Genomic DNA, 13,106 nt, shown 5'->3' with positions numbered 1-13,106 from the left:
ATGCCTGAAATTGGAATCTAACATCTGTTTGTGATACTTCTTATTGAGCCTAGCCTAGGGATGTGCACGGAACCACACCAGGTGGCTTGATGGTGGCGGTGGGTTGCACTTTAAGGGTGGGGGAGGGTACACTTACCCCTCCCTCCGCTTTCCCCCCTGCCAGCGCCCAGTTTTCTTCAATTCCTATGGGGCAGCAGCATACTTCTCTGTCTCCCCATTCACTCTTCGACTGGAAGTGGCCGGAAGTAGCTGGGTGGGCAGCCACTTGCGACGTGCTCGCGCCTGCTGGTCGCAGGCACGCCAGCTATGTCTGGCCACTTCTGGCCAAATAGTGAACAGGGCAGCAGAGAAGTACGCTGCCAGCCCGTAGGACTTGAGGAAAACCGGGCACTGGTGGGGGGAAAGTGGAAGTAGGGGTAAGTACACCCTCCCCCACCCTTAAAGTGCAACCCCTCACAAACTTCGAACTTCAAATCACCCAGTTCTTGAAACTGTTTGGAGGCCTATAAAAGGGCCTCCGAACAAGTTCATGCATATCCCTAACCTAGGCCAAGCTCAGTGGGAACCATCAATTTCAAACAACCCTTTTTCTTCTTCATTAGCTTCTGCATTCTTATAGCTTATGATGAGCCAACTGTTTTCTTCCACAAACCTCAGTGTTGAATGCACTCATCTGACATTTCCCCTCCAAAACAGTTAATTAATTAGATAGTTAGTTAGTTAGTTAGTTAGTTATGGAGCCCAATATAGAATTCTATTTCTTCCCTTTCAGCAGTTAGGATACTCTAAAACAAGGGCCAATTCAGATGCTTCTCTCTCATAGTTGCCATAGAAAAGATTCTCCTTGGTGGGAAACTCATGCAGTAACACTTAAATTGGCACTAATTCACAACAGCTAGATTTCATATCCCAATGAGGTTTCTGTGAGAAAATTGTTTTCTCTTTACAAAACACTTTTTTTTACATCATTCCTTTTAGATATTTGAAAATTCAAATAGCAATGACCCAAGCTTAAGGGACACTTTCCCCGGCTGTGTTATTTCTGCTGCATACATTTTACACACTCTTCATTTGATTTAGCAGTGCACTGCTACTAATTCAAATTGCAAGTTTATCCTGGTAAAGCTGTAGCTGTGAAAATTAACAAACTCATTCTTTATTTATTGATGGAAGCATGCAAACGTGTGTGTGTGCGCGCACGCGCACACACACACGTACACTTCTCTATCTCTCCAGTTCATATCAAACATATATGCCACAAATATATGCCATTGCCTAAAATTAAACTGTGGATTGATTAACAACTAGAAATCTTGGCAGATTGCTAGTGGAACCAGAATGTCTAGCAGAATTCAAGAGATGGTATAAATCCCATTTTGTAATGGCAATTGCTATACACATAATTTCCCACCTCTGATTGGTAAATTCATGAGGGGAATGACACCTTTCTGCCAACCATTCCATTCATGTTCACTTTCAAGTATGAGGTTCTGCCAATTGTTTTAATAAAAATCTTAGCCTTAGCATTATGAAGTCTTCTTTCTCAGTTACACCAACACAATAGATGCAGGGATGTGTCATTATGTGCTATTACTTTTAATCAAAGTAAGCTTGTTTAGTTGCATTGTAAACCACCCAGAGACATGAGTTGGAGTGGTATAAAAGTGTAATAAATAAATAAAATAGTTGCATTGAACTTTTTGAGTAATACATTTGTGTTGTCATGTGCCTGTTGTTTTTATTTAATTGCAAACTGATGGTACCACCTGCCACCATACCTTCTTGTTAGGTATTTAGGTGTGCTCTAGTGTCCACCCAAATGTACAATGAAAGTTTATCTCAACACAGGTCAATTAAAACTCAAATATCAAAACAAATATCAAAACACATATCAAATATCATAAGTAGACATGCAGCAGCTTGTCTACTTATGGGTGCCAAAAGATATGATAGGGTAATACCTCTCTTACAGTCACTGCACTGGTTACCCATTTGCTTCCGAATTAAATTCAAAGTCCTGGTTCTTACCTTCAAAGCCTTGTGGGGCTTGGCGCCTGTCTACCTACAGAATCGCCTCTCCCATCCAGTTACATCCCATTTTGTTATATCATTCCAGATGGCCCTTTTATCGGTCCTTGATTTTTGAGAGGTTCGGAGTTCTAGGACCCGCGAAAGGGCTTTTTCGGTTGCTGCCCTACTTCTTTGAAATTCTCTTCCCCTTCAGATTCGTCTAGACCCTCTTTACCAGTCTTTAAATCCTTACTGAAGACTTTTCTTTTCCGCCGGGCATTTGCCCTGTAGTTTACTCTATTTCCTTTCCATTATCTATCTTAATTTGCAATTTTTAATGAAAATTGTATTGTAATTTTTAATGTTAGCTTATTAACATGTTATTGTACACCGCCCGGACTCTTTGGAGTGGGCGGTATATTAAATGCTTCTAATAAATAAATAGGGCATTCCTTGTGCTCTCTCTCACAACATACAAAGAGCCTGAAATCACCAGCAGCTCAGGCAATCTGCTGTGCACCCACTGTTGCTACTGGGTGTGTCCAGTTTTTCATGCCACTTTCTGGATCTGTTCTTCTTTTGATCCATCCAGCTTGCCTAGCTTCCATAAGAAGCTGGCTCCATGGAGATACCCTTCTTGTGCGTACCTCCCCCTTTAAAAATCCCTGCAACCCTCCTGCTTCCAATCACACTGTCTCAGAGGATGAGATTCAGCAGCTCTCTCCAGAGTTCTGAGGTCCTTTCGTCCAGAACAGGTGAAGGTGGCTCTTTGCCTAGCAACTAGGCTCAAATTTTCGCTTTCTTAGATGTAAGTTACCTCCTCCTTCTCTAAAAGCCTCTTTCACTTGCCTGCCTGGGAACTTATACAATTAGGTCTCTAAGCTAAAATGCCTCATTACCGTTGGTATATTTAAAAACCTCCTACAATAAATTCTTCTTAATTTTGAAACTATAACCTTGTCTTAATCCAGTCATTTCTTGAGTCTAAATGTTTGTACAAATTAAAACTGGTGGAACCGATGCCCTTTAAGAGCTAATTCCTCCACAAAGCCCTAACATTGAGATGCTGACCAAACACCTCTGGGCTAGGGGTGTGCATGGAACTGACTGGCCCAGTTCGGTTGGAGTCTGAACTGGACTCAAACCTGATCAGCCCAGTTCAGTTCTGCACCCCTCAACCCCCCCCCCCGTTCAGTCCAGTTGGGGGGGTCGGGTCAGAATGAACTGGGGGGTTCGGTTCAACCCCAAAACCCTGAACCATCGAACTCCCAAACCAGTTTGTACATCCCTAATCTTGGCCAGTTCCATTAACAGGTTATATTACTCTAGAAAGCAGAACAAAAGGCAGTAGCAAAGAAGGTTTGGCCCTGGGACAAAAATGAAGATGTGCGCCTATGCTCCCACCTGCTTCTTGGGAGAGGCAGGAGAGGGAGAGCATGCTGTTGCCCAGCTGGTGGGGCCTCCTCCCTAAGGGTCCCGGAGACATGTATCCCCTGCTGGTTCAACTATAGCTACACCCCTGGTTTGTATGATTTTTAGTGTTTTTCTGTATCACTGAAGCGGCACTACCTGCTATATAGAAACTGATGATTGTTTACTGTTTAAAACAAAACTGGATTTAAAATATCCCTTCTACAATTGATTTGACTCCACCAAGAGAGGACCACTGTGCAAATCAATATGGGACAGCCCCTGCTACTCATACAGCTTTATGCTGTCTCATGACTACATGCTACTAGCAGGTTTAAAGGCAGTATAGCTCTAAATAGAGGGGTGTATGCCTTCATTTCCAGCCACAGACATCTGTTCAGCCAGTCACTGTGGGAAACATGATGCTGGACTAGATAGTCCTTTGGCTGATCCAGCAGGGCTCATTTATGTGTTCATTTTAACTGTGTATATGATGTCATTTTCCAGTCAAACTCCCATGTGATCAAGAGTTTATAATGTCTTAATAGATCTATTTAAGTTGTGAACTGAATGTGCAAAATTATCACTATAACTGGCAGATAAGTGCAGTCTGAGAGGTTATGAACAATTATAAGCATCATTATCATAACATGAAATTACAATGATAAAGAAAGGCCTAGGCCAAGAATGTCACTAGGTTAAAATTAATCTAGAATTGCAGAAGTTATAGTTGGAGACAACTGAGTTATTTAACCAGTGCTGATCAAGTTTTATATATTTTTCAGTTTCTACCATGTTTTCACATGGCATTCTCAAAAATCAATAATGCTGGGTAATGTTGCCATTTTAACTCTGGTAGGAACTAACTCTACACATAGACAATAATCACTGAAGCATTCAACTCCCTTTTTTGTTCATAGAAAAATCAAATTATCATGGAACTGTCATAAGTCATTAAATTATATGACTGACAGACCACACTGGACTTTTTCAACATTAGAATCTTGAGGCAACTAGAAAACCACAAGGAATAACATTAACAATTTGTGGTGCTTTTGTTGCAGGGTGGCTTTACTTAAAATGCTCTTCTCTCTTTTTCTTTGTCCAATTTTCTTATTCCCCTAGGAAAAAGTTTTAAACATAAAAATGATTTTTTTTTAATTTTACACCCAATTTAAACAATTTTCAAACATGTGAGGCTACATAGTTTATCATATTGAAATATCAGCTATTGAACTTTTAAACACCCCTGTTAAGCAAAGCTTAAGTTTCCAACTTCTGAATTTTCACAAAAAGTAACAGGGTTTCGTGAAGATGTAAGCTCCATTCAGAATCTGTGACTGGGTACAACAGAAAAATGGCTCAAAAGTTCCATCCCAAACCTGTCAATCACTTAGGCTCTCTGCTGCTCACAGTCTCACCGTGCAGTGCTGCATTTTGCCCAGTGCCAGTGAGGCTCCCTGAAAGGAAACAGAGTCCTCTTGAGCCCCTGCCAGAGGTGCACGTAGGTAATTTTGGAGAAAGTTAAGCTTTTTTTAAAAAAAGTAGGTTCTTTAGGGCACAAACCACACCACCCAGGACAGGTTAAAGAGGATTTGGGGGCCCTCAGGGTGTGTGGAGGCCCTGGACTTTGGACCCAAAGTCCAGAGGTAAGAGCCCCCCTGCCCCCTGCATGATCTTTGAAGACTTTCAGAGAGCACTATCATAAGAATCCAGGAAGGGTGGGGCTTCTGTTGGCCTTAAAAACTGTGTCTCACCTGCACCTTTGCTGGATCAGCCTGGGTCCTATCTTACTACCCTGTTCTTGCCTTGCTGCCTGGGCTTTTCTTTTTTTATGGCCTAGGATCTGCCTTGCTGCCAGCTGCTGGCACTGCTGTGTGTGGACCCTGAAAGTAGACTGCACTCCGCAACATCCCAATTTGGCTGCTCTGAGATGACACCAAGCCCAGAATGTTTTCATGTTTCAATGCTTGGCAAGAAACTGACATGGATTACTAGATCAGGCAATATAAGTGAGAAAACAAATAAAACTTTAAGCCATTCAGACATTCAAAAATGTGCCATTGGAACCATGAACAGTGGCACCAATGGTTTGTAAGTCCCACCCCAACCAGTCAATCACTGTGGCTCCCCACCACTCACACGTAGAGTGGCATTTGTGTCAAGAGGGAGGTGCCCTGTTGATGATGGTGGATGCTTCCTGCCTGAAGCCTTGGAGGAACTGCTGGCAGTCAGTGTAGACAATACTGAGCAAGATGGACCGATGGTCTGACATGGAATAAGGCAGCTTCCTATGTTCCTATCTGCACACTGAAGGAATGTCAGGAAGGCAGGTCTACTCAAGTAGGCTCTCCACTTCATTGGGAACCCGGGACAATAATTTTCCTGACTGTATGGAAAACTTCCACACATACAAATGTACACACATAGCTACCTCTTTTATCTTCACAAGAATGCTGTGAGGTAGGTTATTGGTCTAAGGCCAGTCAGTGACATTCAAAGCTCATGAAGTAGTGATTCAAACCCAGGTCTCCCTGGTCCAAGTCTCACAGACTAAATAATAAGGTTGTTCACATGATCAAACTGGTAGGCTGGGGGTAGGCGGGGGAGAGGCAGGTTCCTACCTGCCTCATCCCAAATGACCAGCGGCTCATTATGCTCTCATTTGCCCATTATGCTCTCAGACAACTGGCATGGTGGCAATCAGCAGAGCTGGTATCTGGAAGAGGAATTACTCCAATATCCCACAATGCATCGCATAAGGAGCATGGTGCATTGGGCGTGTTCCATGTTGTCAGGCTCGTCTTCCACCTGCTTCTATGAAAGCTTGGGCTGCTACTTCCACACAACTGGGTGGTGAGGTAGGAGGGGGTTCATGCAGACTCATCTGGACTAGTGCCGCCCTGCCCAAGTATGGTTGGTCATGAGAGTGACCTCAATATGTACTAATATGTGTACATTATCCAATACATTACTCCCATTGAAAACTTGGGGGTGAGGTATTCATTTGAATAAAGAGATTTTTAAAAAAACAACTCCAGTTTTGTTTTATTACTGTTGGCAGAAAAGTTCAGCATTGTTCCATTTTATACCAGACGAAGAGACACCTTAATAGGTTTCTGTTACTTGCTTTTGTTTCTCTTTCTTGTCAGTTAAAAGGTATCTTGCATTATTGTACGAGAGATTTCCTTTGTGGATATTGATGGTCTTTTGTGTTACAGTACAGTGACAGTGATAAATGACTTTTTGACACCAGCAGCAAAAACAATGCTTTCATGTAGATACGCTTGTCTTCTGTTTTCAATGTGCTGTGTGAGACAAGTACAGGCAATAGGATTAAATACAACACAAAGCAAAATAGGAAAGTGATTGTCTGTGGGAGGAAAAGAGGTTAGTCATAACTGGCTTGACATAATCATGAAAAGCCATGTGCTCCTGATGCATTTGCTTGCTATTTTTAAGGCTAAATCATGGTGGCCATTTCCAATATCAGTATGTCTTGGTTCCCTACCTGTCATCATCTTCTTGTGTGCACAATAATTTTCCTTCCATATTAAGGAGGCTTTCCAGGCCACCTTCCAAACAGAAGCCCACCAGCCAGCCCTACCACCATGCTTATTAACATGCCCCTGCTCCTCACGTGTGCAGCAGAAACAAACACTGGATCCATTCAAACTAGGAGTCGGCACATGAATATTCAGTCAGTCAGTCAGTCAGCCAGCACATTTTTATACCACCCCATGCAGAAGTCCCTGGGCAGTTCACAGTCTAAAGACACAAGAATTAAAACATTAACACAATTAAAACAGTTTAAAACACAGATAAAAATTCTAAAAAAAATTTAAAAGTATAAACTAAAATACCTGACTAAACAGGTATGTTTTCAGGTCCTTCTTAAAAACATTCAAGGAAGGGGAGGTCTAATTTCATTAGGAAGCATGTTCCAAAGTCCTGGGGCAACTGAAGAAAAGGTCCGGTTTTGAGTCGCCACCAACCAAGCCAGTGGGAACTGCAACCGGACTTTCCCAGTTGATCTTAATAGGCGGCAGGATTTATGAGGAAGGTGTTCTCTTAAGTACCTTGGACCCAAGCTATTCAGGGTTTTATAAGTAATAACCAGCACTTTTTATTTCACCCAGAAACTTATTGGCAGTCAGTGTAGCTCTTTTAAATTGGGTGTAATATGATCTCTTCATGTAATCCTGGAGACCAACCTGGCTGCTGCATTCTGTACCAACTGTAGTTTCTGGACTAGTTTACTGTCCAGCAAGGCTGGCTCTTCTCACCCCCGAGGACAGAGTGGTGAAGGGGCCTGAGGAGACAGGGATGGGTGGCAGCCAGGGAGAAGCAGAGGAAAGACAGCCAACAGTTAGAGACTCAGCTCCAGCAGAGAAGTGGCAGAGCTCTGAAAGGGCCAAAGGGGAGGCACATGAGGATAACATCAGCAGCTCACCTCCTGAAGGGAGGGGGTCTGAGCAGGAGGAGGGAGAAAGGAAGAGTCATTGGCAGCAGCTGTAAAGGGTAGACAATTACAGGGAATAAAGAAGGGTGTTGGCCCCATAATTGGGGGCGGGCAATGCATAGCCTGTGAGGAGGCATATAAGGAGCTGGCCAGGGATGAGAGGCTGGCTGGTGGCGAGCATCAGGGCCCCCCAGAGGGGCAGACACAAGGAGCAAGCAGCCTGGGAAAGAGGAAGCACAGAGTGATGGTCAACCCCCCATGCCCCCCACTGGACCCGGCTAGGACCCAGCTGGACCCGGTAAGCCTAGCAAGACTTGGTAAAGGGGACAGGGATGTGTAGCCAGACATTGTGTAGGCAGCCCAATGTAGAGCACACTGCAGTAGTAAAGTTTGGAAGTTACCAGCCTATGCACCACTGCTTTTAAGGTTGTTTATCTCCAGAAATCAACACTGCAGACATATCAGCCGAAGCTGATAGAAAGCCCTTCTGGTCACTGTCTCAACTGATGGACAAGGGAGAGGTTTGGGTCTAGAAGTACTCCCAGACTATGTACCTGCTCTTTATTGAGGAGTAACCCCATCCAGAACAGACAGATCCAAGCCACTTCCTAAATTCTTATCTCCTGCAATCAGTACCTCCACCTTGCTTGGATTCAGCCTCAGTTTATTCATCCAGCCCATTAGGGCCTCCAGGCAGGCATTTAGGGAACTTAGGCCATTTCACGATTATAAAATAATAATTTCTATAATATTTAGAAATGATTTTAGAAATGATGGCGTAGGCCCAAGGTATTTAAGAGAACGTCTCCTTCGCCATGATCCCCACTATCCATTAAAATCATCCAGAGGTGTTTGTTTACAGTTGCCACCAGCCTGTCTGGTGGCTGCTCAGGCAAGGGCCTTCTCTTTTGGTGGCCCAAGGCTTTGGAAAGCACTCCCTGTTTAAATAGAGCTGCCCCATCTCTGATTCTTTAAAAAGATTAGTCAAGACACACCTGCTCACCCAGGCTTTTAAATAGATTTACAGTTTTAATAGTTAACACTTTTAACATGTTTTTAAATATTAGATTGTGTTAATGTTAATGTTTTAATTTTGTTTTAAAAGTATTATTTTAAACTGCCCAGAGACCTGAGTTTTGGATGATACAGAAATAGGTTAAACAAACAAACAAATCTTTGTATAAATCTACAGTTGTTTTGAGTTAAATGCAAACATCCATGCTCAGAGTTTAGAACTCTATAGGGCCTTCCTGTCATTATCTTCTTGATGTTATAACGTTATGAAGTTTTATATTAATCTATATTGTGTTTTTCCAAAAGATTGTTAAAGACAGCTCTCTCTTTAAAACATGCACACACAAAGGAACAAGATTGGATAAGTAGGTGTGCTGATTTCTTTTTATCTCACACCAGGTTCTTTTCACAGACACTCAATAAGGTTTTATCTTCCTGCAAGATGGATAGTACAGAAATACACATCACAATCTCCACATTGTGAAGTGATGAATCAGAACTCTGGGCCAATCAATTTGTTGTTCGTGGCATTTGATCCATCTCACTTAACTGATGAGCAAGGCTGGCCTCTTTTAGAGGACAAATTAGTGAGTGAGATACAACATCAAGCACTAAATGAACACAACTGCATAACATCACACTTTCCCACCTTCTGAGAGAAAAATGAATTGAGATACAATTAAAAAGATGCCTAAAATTCTGGTAGAATGAAAGGAACATATGGCAGCAGCTTTTCAAATATTGGCTGACATCCAGAATCATACTGTGGTTGCATAAACATGATGCACTAGTGCAAACATATTGCAGTAGCTAGTTCTGCTATGTTGGGAGCCTGTGTTCCAGACTAGCATTGCATTATCTTAAGGCTGTAGTACAAGGATGTTGCCTAAAGGAAGGAACATCTTCTCCACACTAGTTTTTGTGCTAGCTGAAAACTTTGACAAGTTGCAAAACAGGTTGCACAACACATATAGCAAGGTTGTGCAACTTTGTAGTGAAACACCGTATATGTTGTGGAGAAGGTCATTGCTACCACAGCAACATCATGCAACACCCCAAACTTCTTAAGTGTGCATCACTTATTTTAGTGCTCTAGCACAACATTAGTCTGGATACCAGGCCCTTGGATTTGTTCTAGGACGTTATCTAGATTTGTCCAGCAAAGTGCTGCAGTCATGGATTAAGGATTAAGGAATAATCCAGAAATTGGATTAAGTATACATAATGCCAATACATTGTTGAAGGTAAGAAAGTTTCAGCCCACTTAAACCTGGGAAGGAGACAGTCTAGGAACCACATATAAATGACATTGAAATCAGAATACAGCTACTAGTTAATCACTAACTAGAATACTTATCATGTTTTTTTGTCATAACCCATAAGAGGAAAACTCATTTTAAAATCTCACTGCTTGGTATTTTATTATTTAAAACAAAAAATTTAAGCAGTTCTTGTATATTTTTTGGTTCTTAAAATAGTTTAGGATGGAACCATCTTATTATTTATTTTTCTGTCTAAAACACTTTGAGAACTATTGTTGAAAGTGGCATATAAATATTAGCTGCAGCAGTTCAGATATATGAGAAAGCTAAATTCTTGTTAGCTATATCTTATCCTTTATCAGTCTATCGATTTGTTATGAGAGAAGATATCAATCACTGCAGTCATGTGGCAATGCCCTCCACTGGCTACCCCATCTTCAGAACTGAGATGGGTCACTGACAGAGAAAGAAAGGGGTAGGGGGGAAAGGGACATAGACAGAGAGACCAGTGGGTTGCTATAAGTTAGATAGTTTTCTCTGCCATAGAACCCCACTTAAGGAACTCCCCCTTTAAGAAGGTGCACCTGACACCCTTACTGGCACCCTTACTGCCAAGACTTTACCCCAAGTCTCTTAATATACATTGATATTTGGCAAAATAGTTTCAAGTAACTTTATCTTGTAAGATATATATTATCACTTAAAAACTGTTAAAATGTACAGTAATCTGAAAAAGAATTAATTCCTTCAGAAAGTTCTAACAGTGTATTATATTGGCACAGTTGTGCCAGTATAGTTAAGATGCGGAGTGTTTTCAACAATCTACCTTTATAAACCCTGAACATCATATAGCTTTTAAAGTCAACAGTCAAAACTATCATGCACATGATACTGAAATCGTGCACACATCAACTGGAGGACAAGAGACATCACTCCTCCAAATTTGGTGCAAATCCATTGTAAAATGGCTGAGAAACAGCAGTTTACGTTTATATTTCCGAAAAAGAGATTTCAACGTGTTGTCAAAGCTTTTTCACCACAGATAATATATCAGTGGTGAAAAAGATACCAGGCTGATGCAGGGCAGCGCTGGCGGGGCCTAAGGGAGCTGCCATTGCTCCCCTGCTGCTGCCAAGGAGCCATGCGTTGCAACAGCCCACCCGCCCCTTTTCAACAATTCTGATGCTTGAAAAAGGGGAAACCTTACCAGATTCCCCTTTACAAGCATCCACACTGGCTGTACCAGGCCAAACCAGTTCAATTTGAACCGGGACCTGGAAACATGGGGGTGGGGGGGCTGCTGCTCAAGGCCTGTGTGTCCTGAGTGAAGGAATGTGAAAAAGAAGATATAAGGGCACCTAGAGGTTTCCATCTCTTAAAACAGTTGGGGTTTCAAGAACTGGAGGGCTTTTGTTCTCTAGGGGGTTCATAAAACAGAGTATCATAGCATCATAGGAAACTGTCATATACTGAGTCAGACCATTGGTATATCTAGCTTAGTATTGTCTTCTCAGACTAGCAGCAAGTTATCCATGGTTGCAGGCAGGAATCTCTCTCAGCCCTATCTTGGAGATACCAGAGAGGGAACTTGAAACCTTCTGCTCTTCCCAGAGCGGCTCCGTCAGTCACTATATGTGGTAAAAAGAAACAATTCAGAAGGTTAAGGCCAACTATATCAGTCACATTGGCTTAAGACTTACCACTATTTTGCTGATAGCATGAGAATTCAGAAAATAAGATAGTTGGGAATGGATACAACATGCCTAATGGATGCAGCGATGACTTGCTATCAAGCAGGAAAACTGAGGTTTATGGGAAATTTCTGGGAAGATAATTTGTCATTTTGTAGACAGTTGTTAAAGCATTTGTTATTTTTATTTATTGTTGTTTGTGTGAAATGGTGAAGAAAAAAGGAAGTACTGATTTAAAGTGAACACAAATTACCTACTTCTTGTTGTATCCTTATTCACTGAATAACAACAGCATTGGATCACACTGTCACTATTACTGAATCCACAAATGTCACTTAGTTTTGCTTTTTCAGGAGGGTGGGGGGAGTGTGACTTCATCTTCATTGAAGGTTTTACAAAGCCTTTGGTGTTCAACATCAGGAACACTTGTGCTTTGGGTAAATTCTTCTGCATAGTATCAAATCAGATTTTCCTTTTTAAAATGCCTAGAAATTCAGTAATCCAAAAGTCTTCTATTTAAGATGTGAGTTAAGATGCTTTACATTTTCACTCATGCTCAGTTAAGGTGCCATCTTTTTTCATATAAGCTGTAATGACTTTGTATAGTGTGGTAGATGATGATGGCTTTAGATATGAGTCTCCATGCATGCAAAGTGTGGACTTTACCTTGGTATTTCTGTTGGACATTGGGCTAAAGAGCGATGCATCCAATCAGACATTTAACAGGTGCAGTTTCCCTATGCCCCTGGGTGAATTTCTGCCAGATGAATTTCTGATTAAGGCAAAGTGTGGGCACATGGAGCTTCATTTCTAAAGCTATCATCATATAGCAGATTCTACAAAGTCTTTACAGTTTATATAGGACAGAAGTTAAGATGGGCAACTTAACTTGCAATTTCCATTCTTTTTAGAGTATGAGTGAAAATGTAAAGCATCTTAACTCTCATCTTAAATTGAAGATTTTTGGATTACTGAATATATAACAAGAATAGCAGTGGAAACCTACCCGCTTGCTTCTTTTTTTTAGCACTATGTAACAAAATATTTACAAGATGTGAATTTGACTTTGGCTCCTATGATTTGTAAATTCAGTAAATACAGTGTACTTGGAGATCACATAATCAGGTTTGCTCCAGTTTTTTCTCTTTATCCCATTGCACAACCCATCCTAAACTGCAGTGTTATGATTTACGCCAACTCAATCCTGATTATTCATCAATCCAAATACTTCAGTGTTCCAAACTCTTTGGCTTTACT

Source organism: Hemicordylus capensis, chromosome 3 (assembly GCF_027244095.1).
Source record: "Hemicordylus capensis ecotype Gifberg chromosome 3, rHemCap1.1.pri, whole genome shotgun sequence".
Lineage (NCBI taxonomy): Eukaryota > Metazoa > Chordata > Lepidosauria > Squamata > Cordylidae > Hemicordylus > Hemicordylus capensis.
This window is presented reverse-complemented; position numbering follows the sequence as displayed.